Source organism: Cucurbita pepo, chromosome 11 (assembly GCF_057944985.1).
Source record: "Cucurbita pepo subsp. pepo isolate OVF chromosome 11, ASM5794498v1, whole genome shotgun sequence".
Lineage (NCBI taxonomy): Eukaryota > Viridiplantae > Streptophyta > Magnoliopsida > Cucurbitales > Cucurbitaceae > Cucurbita > Cucurbita pepo.
The window spans coordinates 12,454,089-12,466,275 of record NC_141808.1 but is presented as its reverse complement, the minus strand read 5'-3'; the positions used below and the strand labels follow the sequence as shown (position 1 = coordinate 12,466,275).

Here is a 12,187-nt window from a genome sequence, read left to right as displayed (position 1 = left end):
ATGGGCCACGGACGCGTTTGGCTGCAGAGCGAATTGGCTGGGTTGAGGAAACTTTGGCTTCGGGTTCTACAAATGGGCTGGAGATAGAATTCGGGCTTGACTGGTTTCTGGTTGTTGAACCGACCAATTTTGGGTCGCGGGCTTACGTGCTGGGCCTTGGGTTCGAATCGGGTTCGACCCGGATCCGAAGGATCCTTTCTTCTTCGCCCGCTCCTTGCGTGATTTTTCGACGGATTTTCTCTCTATTCCCCACAACGTTTCCGACGTCTTTTTCCATCCTTTTTCTTCCCTTTCCTCTCTATTTGCTTCTCCTCCTCTCTCCCATGAAGTTTCGTGGTTGTTGGACGTCGGGAGAGGCAGATCTCATTTCTCAAAGATCTTATTTTGAACTCCATCTCTTACGGTAAATACGACGACCACGACGATGTAGATCTGCTCTGAGTGGACGTGCTAAGCCCAGTGAGGGTTTTCCTAGTTGGCTTACTTGTATTGGGGTCAAGATGAAGGTTTTCGATGTTGCCGAAAAAGATCTCTGTTTCTCTCTCTCTCTCTTCTATTTCTTTGTTGTATGTGTTTCTCGGGAGCTTCGGGGCGTTGGATGAGGATCGTTTGGTTGAAGGTTGGCGTTTGGAGAGGGACGTGGAGCGTTGTTCCTTGATGAATCCAGAAAACACGTCGGTCGCCGGAAAACTCGCGAGTTTTATAGCAACTGGGTTTTTCTTTTTATTTTTTTTTAATTTTCCGATTCGTTACATTATAAATCCCTACAAAGAACTTTCATCATCGAAAGTCTCAAACTCTTGTACTAACTTGGAGTATTTTTCTCTTATTTCGTTCTCATGCTCCTACGTGGCCTCCTCAGTGTGGTGGCTCCGCCACAACACCTCAACGAACCAATTGTCGCTGTTGTGTAGTGCTTTCACTTCTCGGGTTAAAATTCTTATTGGTTTTTCCTCGTAACTCAATCTCTGTTGAGTTGGAGAGGCTTGTAGCCTATTATGTGTATAGGGTCCATCAGGTATTTACTTAGCATTGACACGTGAACTACATCATGCACTCTTAATAGGTCCAATAAATCTAGGACTTAACTTGCCGTTACGTCCAAACCTCAAGACACCTTTCATGAGTGCCACCTTTAGGAATACTAGATCCCCTATCTCGAACTCTAAGTTTCTACGCCTTACATCGACGTAGCTTTTCTGTCTACTTTGAGCTGATACGCAACTTCGCTCGAATTTTCTAGATAGCCTCATTGGTGACTCGAACCAGCTCGGGTCCTACTAGCTCTCTCTCACTTACTTCGTCCCAACCTAGTGGGGACCTGCACCGTTTCCCATGACCCAAATGGGTGGATTGGAATCCCAACTTCCCTTAAAGTCAAATACGCAAGCATGTAGTATGTCCTTTAAGATTTGGTTTAAGCGCTCTGTTTGTCCATTTATTTGGGTCACAAACTCACACTAACAAGCTCGGCTACGTCTCTCTTCATTCTCCTCCACCAAAAGTGTTGTTTTAAATCTTTGTACATCTTAGTACCTCCTGGGTGCATGTCAAATGGCGAGTTGTGTGCCTCCGTTAATATCTCTTTTCTTAACTCTTCTATTGGACACATAGGCATCCCCGACACAATAATCCTTCATCTGAGATTTCGAGGCCAATTCGTGTCACACGTTCAGGTTGTCTCGCGGGTCATTGGCTGTAGGCGTGGGTTGTTGGGCTTCCGTTCGCGGGCTGGGCCACAAGAGTGTTTGGCTGGGCCGAGGGAACTTGGACTTTGCATTTTACAAATGTGCTGGAGTCGAGTCGCAGGTCATATGGGGTCCTCGTGCTAGATCGATCTTTAGCTGCTGGGCCGCGGGCTTACGTGCTGGACCTCAGGTTCGAATTGGGTCCTTGCACGATTTTTTTATGAATTTTCTCTCTTCTACCCGCAACATTTTCGATGTCTTTTTCCATCATTTTTCTTTCCTTTCCTCTCTGTTTGCTTCTTCTTCAATCTCCCATGAAGTTTTGTGGTTGTTTGACTGTTGGTGATTACAGAAAACTGAAGTGAGATTGAGAGGAGGAGTGATTTGAATGATGGGGAGGGAGGTTCTTTTATAGGGGGGATTTCTGGAGTTGGTTGGGATTTTTGTGGATGAAATTGAATTCACCTCCTCCTTCTCTTCCGTAGTAACTAATTCAAACTTCTATTATTAGCTTCAACACCTTCCCTTAAACTGAATTCTGCGGAAATCAGTTTAGGACTTCACTTCATCTTCTTGATATACATCTTGGATTCTGCACATCCCCATCTTTCTTCTAAGCTTCTCGAACAATGGTTGTTTCAAGGGCTTTGTGAATAGGTCTGCGATTTGTTCGTCACTTCGACAAAAGTTGAGTTCAATAATGCCTTCTTTACACAAATCACACAAGAAATGAAATCGAACATCGATGTGCTTACTCCTTCCATGCAACACAGGATTTTTAGACAACTTAATAGTTGACATATTATCACAATATATAACCGTCGTACCTGGTTGCTTCTGATTAAGAATTTCAAGCATTTTTCTTAACCAAATTGCTTGGCACGAGCATGCTGCTGCTGCCACAAATTTTGCTTCTGTAGTTGAGAGTGTTACAATAGGTTGCTTCTTTGAAGACCAGCAAATAGCTCCTGAACTCATCATGAAAATACTTCCTGAAGTACTTTTACGATCATTTATATCACCTGCATAGTCGCTATCTATATTAGCCAACCATCTTCGGAACATCTCCTTTCTTGTAGAATACCCCCAAATCAAAATTTCCTCTCACATAACGAAGTATCCTTCTTGCTGCATTGAGATGTTTTTCCGTTGGATGCTCCATGTAACGACTTATCATACTAACAACATACATGATGTCTGGTCTTGTTGAAGTTAGGTACATCAAACTTCCCACAATTTGTTTGAAGTACCTATTATCAACCTCTCGCCCGTCAATATCCTTGTGCAACATTAAACCCAATTCTGATGGAGTTCCAAATGTGCGCTCATCCAATTTAAATCTTTCAAGTAATTCTTGAGCATATTTCTTCTGACAAATAAAGTTACCTGTTGGAGTTTGAGTAACTTCTACTCCAAGAAAATATCTCATCAAGCCAAGATCTGTCATTTCAAATTCCTTCATCATGCTCTTCTTAAAAAATTTAAACATTTCTTCATTATTGCCAGTAAAAATTAAATCATCAACGTATAAGCAAATAATGATAATGTTACCTCTCTTTTCAGTTTTCACATACAACGTATGTTCATACGGGCATTTAGTGAATCTCATCTTTTCAAAATGAGAATCAATACGACTGTACCATGCCCTCGGAGCTTGCTTCAAACCGTACAAAGCTTTCTTCAACTTGTATACTTGTTCCTCTTTGCCTTTTTGAACAAAACCTTCTGGTTGCTCTACATATACCTCTTCTTGAAGCTCTCCATGTAAGAAGGCCGATTTCACATCAAGTTGATAAATAGGCCAAGATTTCTGTGCTGCAATAGAAATTATGAGCCTGATAGTGTCTTGACGTGCCACTAGTGCAAATATTTCCTTATAATCAATTCCATACTTTTGCTTGTATTCTTTTGCAACAAGTCGCGCATTGTACTTATCCACCTCACTGTTTTCATTCAACTTTGTTTTGAAAACCCATTTTACTCCGATTGTTTTCTGCCCTCTAGGAAGATCAGTGAGCTCCCAAGTCTTGTTCTTCTCTATGGATTTGATTTCACTGTCCATAGCTTCCTTCCATTTCTTCATCTTTACTGCTTCTTCATAGACAATTGGATCACTATCCATAAAGAATACAAAATAACCACTATCACTTGATTCATAGTCCATCTCATAATCAATCATCCAATTTGGTCTCTTTCTTGTTCTTGAATGTCTTTGATTATGATCATGATCTTCTTCTACTTGTTCTTCTTGTTGAGCTTGTGATGAGCTCTCTCCATGCTCATAGTGAGGCTGAATAGGGGCTTCAGTTTGTTCTTCTTCAAGATCTACAGGAATTTGCTGATTCACAGTGATCTTTTCTTCCCATGTCCAAGTCTTATTTTCGTCAAAGACTACATCACGACTTACCACCACCTTCTTCGTCAAAGGATCATAGAGCTTGTACGCCTTAGAGGTCTCGCTTACTCCAAGGAACACACACTTCAAACTCTTGTCCTCAAGTTTCTTTCTCTTCTCATCAGGAACGTGTGCATATGCTATGCACCCAAAGATTCTAAAGTGGTCTACTGCAGGTTTTCTTCCGCTCGATGCTTCTTGTGGAGTCATATCTCTAACAGAAAAAGTAGGGCTCCGGTTGAGAATGTGAACGGACCACACGACAGCTTCTGGCCAGAATTCCTTCGGGACTTCTCCTTTATTTAGTAAACTTCGAACCATGTTGAGAATGATCCTGTTTTTCCTTTTGGCCACACCATTTTGTTGTGGTGTATATGTTGTTGTTAACTGCCTCTGTATGCCCTTCTCTTCACAAAATTTAATAAACTCGTTCGAGCAGAACTCTCCACCTCTATCAGTTCTTAAAGCCTTGACTCTTCTTCCAGTTTCCGTCTTCATAGTAGCACAAAATTTTTTGAAGCACTCAAAGGCTTCTGATTTGGCGTGCAAGAAATAAGTCCATGTTTTTCGATTAAAATCATCGATGAGGGTCATGAAATATTTCTTATTACCATTTGATGCTGGAGAGAAGGGACCACATATGTCTGAATGAATCAACTTCAAAATTGCTTGAGCTCTTCTTGATTTTCCAGATGGAAAAGAATTTCTTTCATGTTTTGCTACTACACAACTCTCGCAAATTTCTGTTGGTGGAGTAATATCTGGCAACCTAGTTACCATCTTCTTTGAAGATAACGTCTTTAATCCTTTGAACTGTAGATGACCATACCTAAAATGCCAAAGCCAGGTGGTATCTTCTTTCTTCACCATCAAACTTTTGGCGATGATATTTAACGTCAACGGATATAGACGGTTGGTGGTCATCTTCATCTTAGCAATCGATCCTCTTTTGGAGTCATAAATCTCACATTCATCATTTTGGAATGTGATCACATACCCCTTTTCTTGTAACTGACCGATACTAAGTAAGTTGGCCTTCAGATCAGGAATGTAGAATACATTAGAAATAGACTCTACAAAGTCATTTCTAGTCTTGATATCTACAGTTCCTTTCCCCATCACTTGGAGAGTTGAATTGTTGCCAAGAGAAACCGTAGTATGAAAATTTTCATCTAGAGTTGAGTAGAATTCCTTACAACCTGTCATATGATTGCTGCATCCAGACTCTACGACCCATACACCTTGATCTGCAACCTTCATAGCATGGAATGACATTAATAATGTTTCTTCTTCTCTTCTTTCCACAAAATTGGATTGATCTATTTTCTCCTTTTGGAGCCTGGTATAGCACTCATTTTTGTAATGTTCAAGGCGTCCACACCTGTAGCATTCCAACTTAGACTTGTCAAAGTGTCTCTTGCCTTTGTTGTCATAATCGTTTCTGACTAGGTCTGCTGATCTGCCAACATCTTCACTTCTTTCTCGACTGCCTCTCCCACGACCTCTGCCTCTTCTTTGCCCTCTACCTCTAGGGCTTGAAGTTTCACCTGGTGTGGATATCTTTAAGGCTGTCATCTCCTCTATTGCACTTGTACGATTGAGCCTCTGCTCATGTACTAACAGGGAGCTTTGGAGTTCATCTATTTGCATCTCTTCGACATTGTTTGCTTCTTCGATAGAACATACAATGTAATCGAACTTTGGAGTTAGTGATCGCAAAATCTTTTCTACTACCGCAACCTCCGTGATTGAACCACCATGCATCCTCATTTTACTTGCAAGACTTATAACCTTGCCAATATAATCATTCACCGTTTCTCCCTTTTGCATTTGGAGAATTTCAAAGTCTCTTCTGACGGCTTGTAGTTGATCACGTTTTACTCTCGTTGAGCCTTGATACTTCCTCCTCATAGAATCCCAAATTTCCTTAGATGTCTTCTTCTAAAGCATTGTTTCCAAGATAGTCCTATCAATGGACTGAAATAAATAGTTCTTGACCTTCAGGTCCTTCAACTTCGATGCTGCCAACAGTTGCTGTTGACCAGCTGAGAGTACCTCGCCTTCATTTGGCTCTTCATAACACGTCTCCACCATATCAAAGAACTTCTTTGATCTGAGAAAATTTCCCATCAACATCGCCCAATGATCATAGTGACCATCGAACCTCGGGATGGCGGGCTGAACGTAGCTCTCAACTTGTTTTTCTGCTGCCATTTTTGCTACTTCGAGATTGCTCTGATACCAGTTGTTGGTGACAACAGAAAACTGAAGTGAGATTGAGAGGAGGAGTGATTTGAATGATGGGGAGGGAGGTCCTTTTATAGGGGGGATTCCTGGAGTTGGTTGGGATTTTTGTGGATGAAATTGAATTCACCTCCTCCTTCTCTTCCGTAGTAACTAATTCAAACTTCTATTATTAGCTTCAACATTGACGTGGGGGGAGACAGATCTTGTTTCAAAAACTAATTTCAAACTTCTTCTCCAATGGTGACTACGGCGACCACCACGGCGTAGGACAAATGATTTTTCCTGGTTGGTTTACTCGGTATTTGGGGTCAGAAGGGAGGTTTTCGACGTCGTTGGAAAAGATCTTCGTTCCTCTCTTTCTCTTCTATTTCTTTGTTGCAAGTGTTTCTGGGTAGCTTGGGGGGCGTTGGCTGAGAATCGTCTGGCTGAAGGTTAGCGTTTGGAGAGTGACGTGGAGAGTTGTTTCTTGTGAAACGTAGATGTTGATCATCCATGGTGCGCGACAAGATTCATGGCGATTCTTTCACATAAAACCCATCATCATAATTCAATTTGAAAGAGATTTCATTTTGATTTTGCTTTCTTCTTTGTAATTCAGCTTTAATGGCAACTTATGGAAGCTCTGTTTGAGTATGTAGCCACAAACAAGAAACCGCCAATAAAGCTAAGTGGCCTCAACAATGGTGGACGAGCGCTAATCTCAATTCTTGATTCTCGAAGGGCAAGAAACATTGCAATAATCCTTAAATCCCTCAACGTAACTCCACAAGAACTTCTCGATGCGCTCATGGATTGACATGGCCTCGATTCAGACACACTCGAGAAGCTTGTCAAGATCACTCCAACAAAAGAACAACCATCCTAAATCCACGAATTTGATTTCAATCCATTAAGGCTTGGCGATGCAGAATCTTTAATTTTCTCTTCTCAAGGCTTTTCCAATAGCATTCAATAGTCTAAACGTCATGCTTTTCAGATAAGCTTTAAATCAGAGCTTAATCGACTCAATGGCTTTTCACAAACACTTGGTAGGGGTTGCGAAGAACTGAAGTAAAAAGGTTATTCACAAAACTGTTAGAAGCAACCCTCAAAGCTGGAAACCGATTGAATTCAAGAACAACTAGAGGTAGGGGCCAGGTCTACATTCTCTCAAGCTCGACTCGGGAATTTGCGGGATGATGAAGTTCGACGATGGCTATGTTGTCGAGATCGAAAGGTTGCGCGACAGGTGTCTCATCGGCAAGCAGAGGCACACCCTCTTTCCATCTTAGGCATCCTACTGCGCTGGTGAGCCATGGGAGCTCGTGCACGACGATATCTGCGGACCCATCAAGCCGGCGACCCCTGGCGGCAAGACCCTTTTCCATCTGCTGGTCGATGTCAAAAGCCGCTTCATGTGGCTGATCCTACTGCAAGCGAAAAGTAAGGCGGCAAAGGCAATTAAGCGTGAGCAGAGGCCAAATGAGGGAAGAAGTTGCGAGTGTTGCACACGGACCGAGGCAGAGAATTCGCCTCAGCGTGTTTCAGTAAGTACTGCGACGATCTCGACATGCAGCAGCAACTAACAGCGCCCTACTCCCTTCAGCAGAACGGGGTGGTGGAGCGCCATAATCAGACCATCGTCGGGATAACAAGATCACTGCTAATGATAGCAGGGATGCCCTGGAGGTTCTGGGGAGAGGCAGTCATGACGGTCGTCTACCTCCTAAATCGGTCGCCAACACGAAGTCTCGACGGAAAGACGCCACACAAGGCCTAGTACAACAAGTGAAATATGAAAGATTTGTTTCTCATTCATCTGACATATTTAAAATAACAAATATAAGCTAAAAATGGAAATGAGTGGCAAATAGATTGAAGCCCTTCCACACGACGTGTCCATTCCACTCGAATTAATTGTGTGGCTTTAACTAAAAAATAGGGATCACTTTAACAAAAATACAGGGATTTATCTAACAATCTTCTTTGAAAGCTCTGTTATTTATCTACCTTATTGTTTGAACTCTAATCTTCACGCGAAGTTCTTCAAATTTCACCCGCGCCAAAGATTTGGTGAAGATGTCTCCAAGTAGTTCCTCTGTTCGGATGAAATCAATCTTGATGAGCCCCCGATCTGCACATTCCCGAATGTAGTGGAATCTGATTTCTATGTGCTTGCTCTGGTCATGCAAAACTAGATTTTTGATCAGGGAGATCGTAGCTTTGTTGTCCACGTATACCATTGGTGGGTCATCTTCTCTTCCGATGAGTTCTTCCATCAGCCGTGCAAGTGAGACCCCCTGTGTTGCTGCCGTCGAAGCGGCAATGTACTCTGCATCGCAAGAAGATAAAGCAACTACCTTTTGCTTAGTTGATTGCCAGCAGATCGCGCCGCTTGAGAGGAAATAAATCATCCCGCTAGTGCTCTTACGATCATCAACGTCACCGGCCATGTCACTATCCATGTAGCCGACCAGCTCAAGCTTCTCCTTTCCTCTCTTTGCGCAGTATCTCACACCCCAGCCTCTGGTTCCGACCACATAGCGCAGGATGCGCTTGACAGCCACAAGATGCTCCTCCCTAGGTGCTTCCATAAACCTACTCACGTATCCAACGAAATAAGCAAGGTCATAGCGTGTGTTTACCAGATAGCGCAGGCTCCCGACAATGTTGCGGTAATTGGTGGAGTCAATTGTCGTCGTAGTGCCGACCTTCCTCAGCTGGTGTCGGGCCTCCATTGGTGCCTTTGTAGGGTTACTGTCTTCTAGCCCAGCTGTGTCCAGTAGCTTCTTTCCGTACGCACCTTGACAGATGGTGATGTCTTCTAGCCTAGGAATGATGTGTCGCGATCTCCAGCAATAGGCGACAGATTCCAACCCTGCCACCGGCGCGAATACCTCTTCGAAGTCCGCACCTTACTTCTGGACGTAGTCCTTCACCACCAGACAGGCCTTGTGCTGCACAACTTCTCCTTTTTCGTTACGCTTCAGTTTGAAGACCCATATGAACCTTATGGCTCAGTGTCCCGGTGACATGTCCTCCAAACTCCAGGTCTTGTTTCTAGTGATGGACGTCATCTGTTCCTACATGACCTTCAGCCAGCATGGTTCTTTTCTTCTTCGGCGAAGGTGTTCAGTTCATCTATGCTGATGGCATGCAATTTATCCTGGAAATGAGAAGAAGACGTGAAGAAAGTCTATCCCAAACTCTTCCAAGAGGTTCCAACTTTCGGGGACGAAAGTTTCTAAGGTGGGGAGATTTTGTAATGCCGAAAAAAGAAAAAAAGAGGGAAAATCAGCCTGAGTCAACGAAGGGGCAAATGAGTCTTTTTTTTTTCCATCATCTGTTATAGAGTACAAGTGGTACCCTAATAGTAGCCACCAACAAAAGGGAAATTAGTAGCGGTTAAAAAGTTTTAACATTTTATTTTTCTTTTGTAGTTTAATAGTATTATTAAGTAAGAATAAAGAGAATGTTCTCGATCTCTTTTTTTTGAATTATTAATTTAGCTTTTGATAACTATGTTGACTATAAAGAAACCATGAATTGACTATAAAGAAACCGATGAATTCTTTATTTGAATTTTTATTATTTTTTATTCGCTAAATATGGCCTAATCTACCATAAATTTATTTATGGTTGGGTAAAGAAAGAAGAAGCCCCTACCGCCAAATTTCTTCAATTTCTTCAATCAAATTTTTTTTACTCCTTTGCTCCATCGAATTTTACACCATAAATATTATTTTTTTTACTTCTTTGCTCCATCAAATTTCTTCAATCAAAGTTCCTCCTCCATCAATGCCCCTACCGCCACCATCAACGGCTATTCCTCCTCCTCCATCAATGCCCCTACGGCCACCATCAACGGCAGTTGCCAATCCAGGGCATCTTTATCCGGCAATGATCAGGCTAGACTAAAGCCATTACATTCGGATAAGATCAATAACAATGTAGATCATCCTACGGTGTGGGACAACATCGATGGAGGTTCTTTCAGGTATAACCCATCATCATAATTCAATTTGGCTCTCTTCTTTGAGTTTTTCACTACGGTTTGATCTTTCTTCTTCAGCTTTAATGTCAACCTTATGGAAGCTTTGTTCGAGTATGTTGCCACAAACAAGAAACAGCCAACAAAGCTAAGAGGCCTCAACAATGGCGGACGAGCGCTAATCTCCATTCTCGAAGGGCAAGAAACATTGCAATAATTCTTAAATCCCTCACCATAACTCGGCAAGAACTTCTCGATGCTCTGGCGGAGGGACATGACCTCGATCCAGACACACTCGAAAAGCTTGTCAAGATCACTCCAACCAAAGAACAACAATCTCAAATCCTCGAATTTGATGGCGATCCATTAAGGCTTGACGATGCAGAATCCTTCATTTTCCATCTTCTCAAAGATTTTCCGACAGCCTTCAATCGTCTAAACGCCATGTTTTTCAGATCAAGCTTCAAATCAGAGCTTAATCGACTCAAGGACTTTTCCCAAACACTTAGTAGGGGTTGCGAAGAACTAATGAATAAAGGGTTATTTACTAAACTCTTGGAAGCAACTCTCAAAGTTGGAAACCGATTGAATTCAGGAACAACGAGAGGTAATGCAAAAGCTTTCCATCTCAATTTACTCTTAAGACTTTCAGATGTAAAAAGCACAGCTAGAAAAACCACATTGCTTCATTTCATTGTCAAAGAAGTCATCAAATTGGAAGGGAAAAAACAATTCTCAAACACAAATTCAAAGAATCTCAAATCGGAAAAGGAAATAGAAATCGAATACATAATACTTAGATTATCAGCTATGGAATCACTCACCTTAGAGCTCTCTAACGTCAAGAAAGCGTCCACAATCGACTACGAAACCTTCACTATCACTTGCCCTAATCTATTAAGCAAAATCTTAGAGATACAAAACCTTCTATCGATTGAAGGCGGTGGTGAATACAAGAGAAAGATGTTAGAATTTGTGAAATCCGCAACGGAAGAAGTTGAGATAGCAAGAAGAGAACAAAAAAGAGTGTTGGATGAATTGAAGAAGACAAATGAGTACTATGAAACAGGGGATAGAGAAAATCCGTTAGGGCTTTTTGTGATAGTAAAGAATTTTGTGAACGCCGTGAATCAGGTGTGTCGTGAAATAGCTGGGGAGTTGAGAGGGAAGATCAAGATGGGAAATATGGATGCATGTCTGCCATTGAAGAACACAATTAGCTTGAGATTTCCACGTTTGGCCGAACATTTCAAGTGTAGAAGCTGTCCTGCCCATTCCATGGATTAGCTTTTCTGAATTGGATTCTCCTACAAAAAAAAAAAAATTCTTTTATATTTGGTCTTGAAAAGATTAAATGTACAAATTATTTTATAAAGAAATACACATTTTTGGTTAATATGGTTGATTGATTTCATGGCTAATGTGATATAAATCTTTAATACTCAAATCTATTTGCCTGTTTGTTGTGATTCTTCTTGATTCTTATAATGTATCTTATAAAAATAATTGTTAGATAACTCCAAAACTAATAAGTAGATCATTCCGCTGGTGCTCTTACGATCATCAACGTCACTGGCCATGTCACTATCACTGTAGCCGACCAGCTTGAGTTTCTCCTTTCCGCTCCCTGCACAATATCTCACACCCCAGCCTCTAGTTCCGGTTACATAGCGCAGGATGCGCTTGACAGCCACTAGATGCTCCTCCCTAGGTGCTTCCATAAACCTGCTCACATAGCCAACAGAATAAGCAAGATCAAGACGAGAGTTTACCAGATAGCGCAGACTCCCGACAATGCTGCGGTAATTGGTGGAGTCGACTGTCGTCGTAGTGCCGGCCTTCCTTAGTTGAAGTCGGGCCTCCATTGGCGTCCTGGTAGGATTACTG

General features: G+C 42.0%; 1 pseudogene; it reads left to right on the top strand.

Moving 5' to 3' along the window:
- Positions 1-9,412: 9,412 nt before the first annotated feature.
- Positions 9,413-11,587, top strand: LOC111783848 (formin-like protein 4 pseudogene; annotated as a pseudogene).
- The last annotated feature ends 600 nt before the right edge of the window (positions 11,588-12,187 follow it).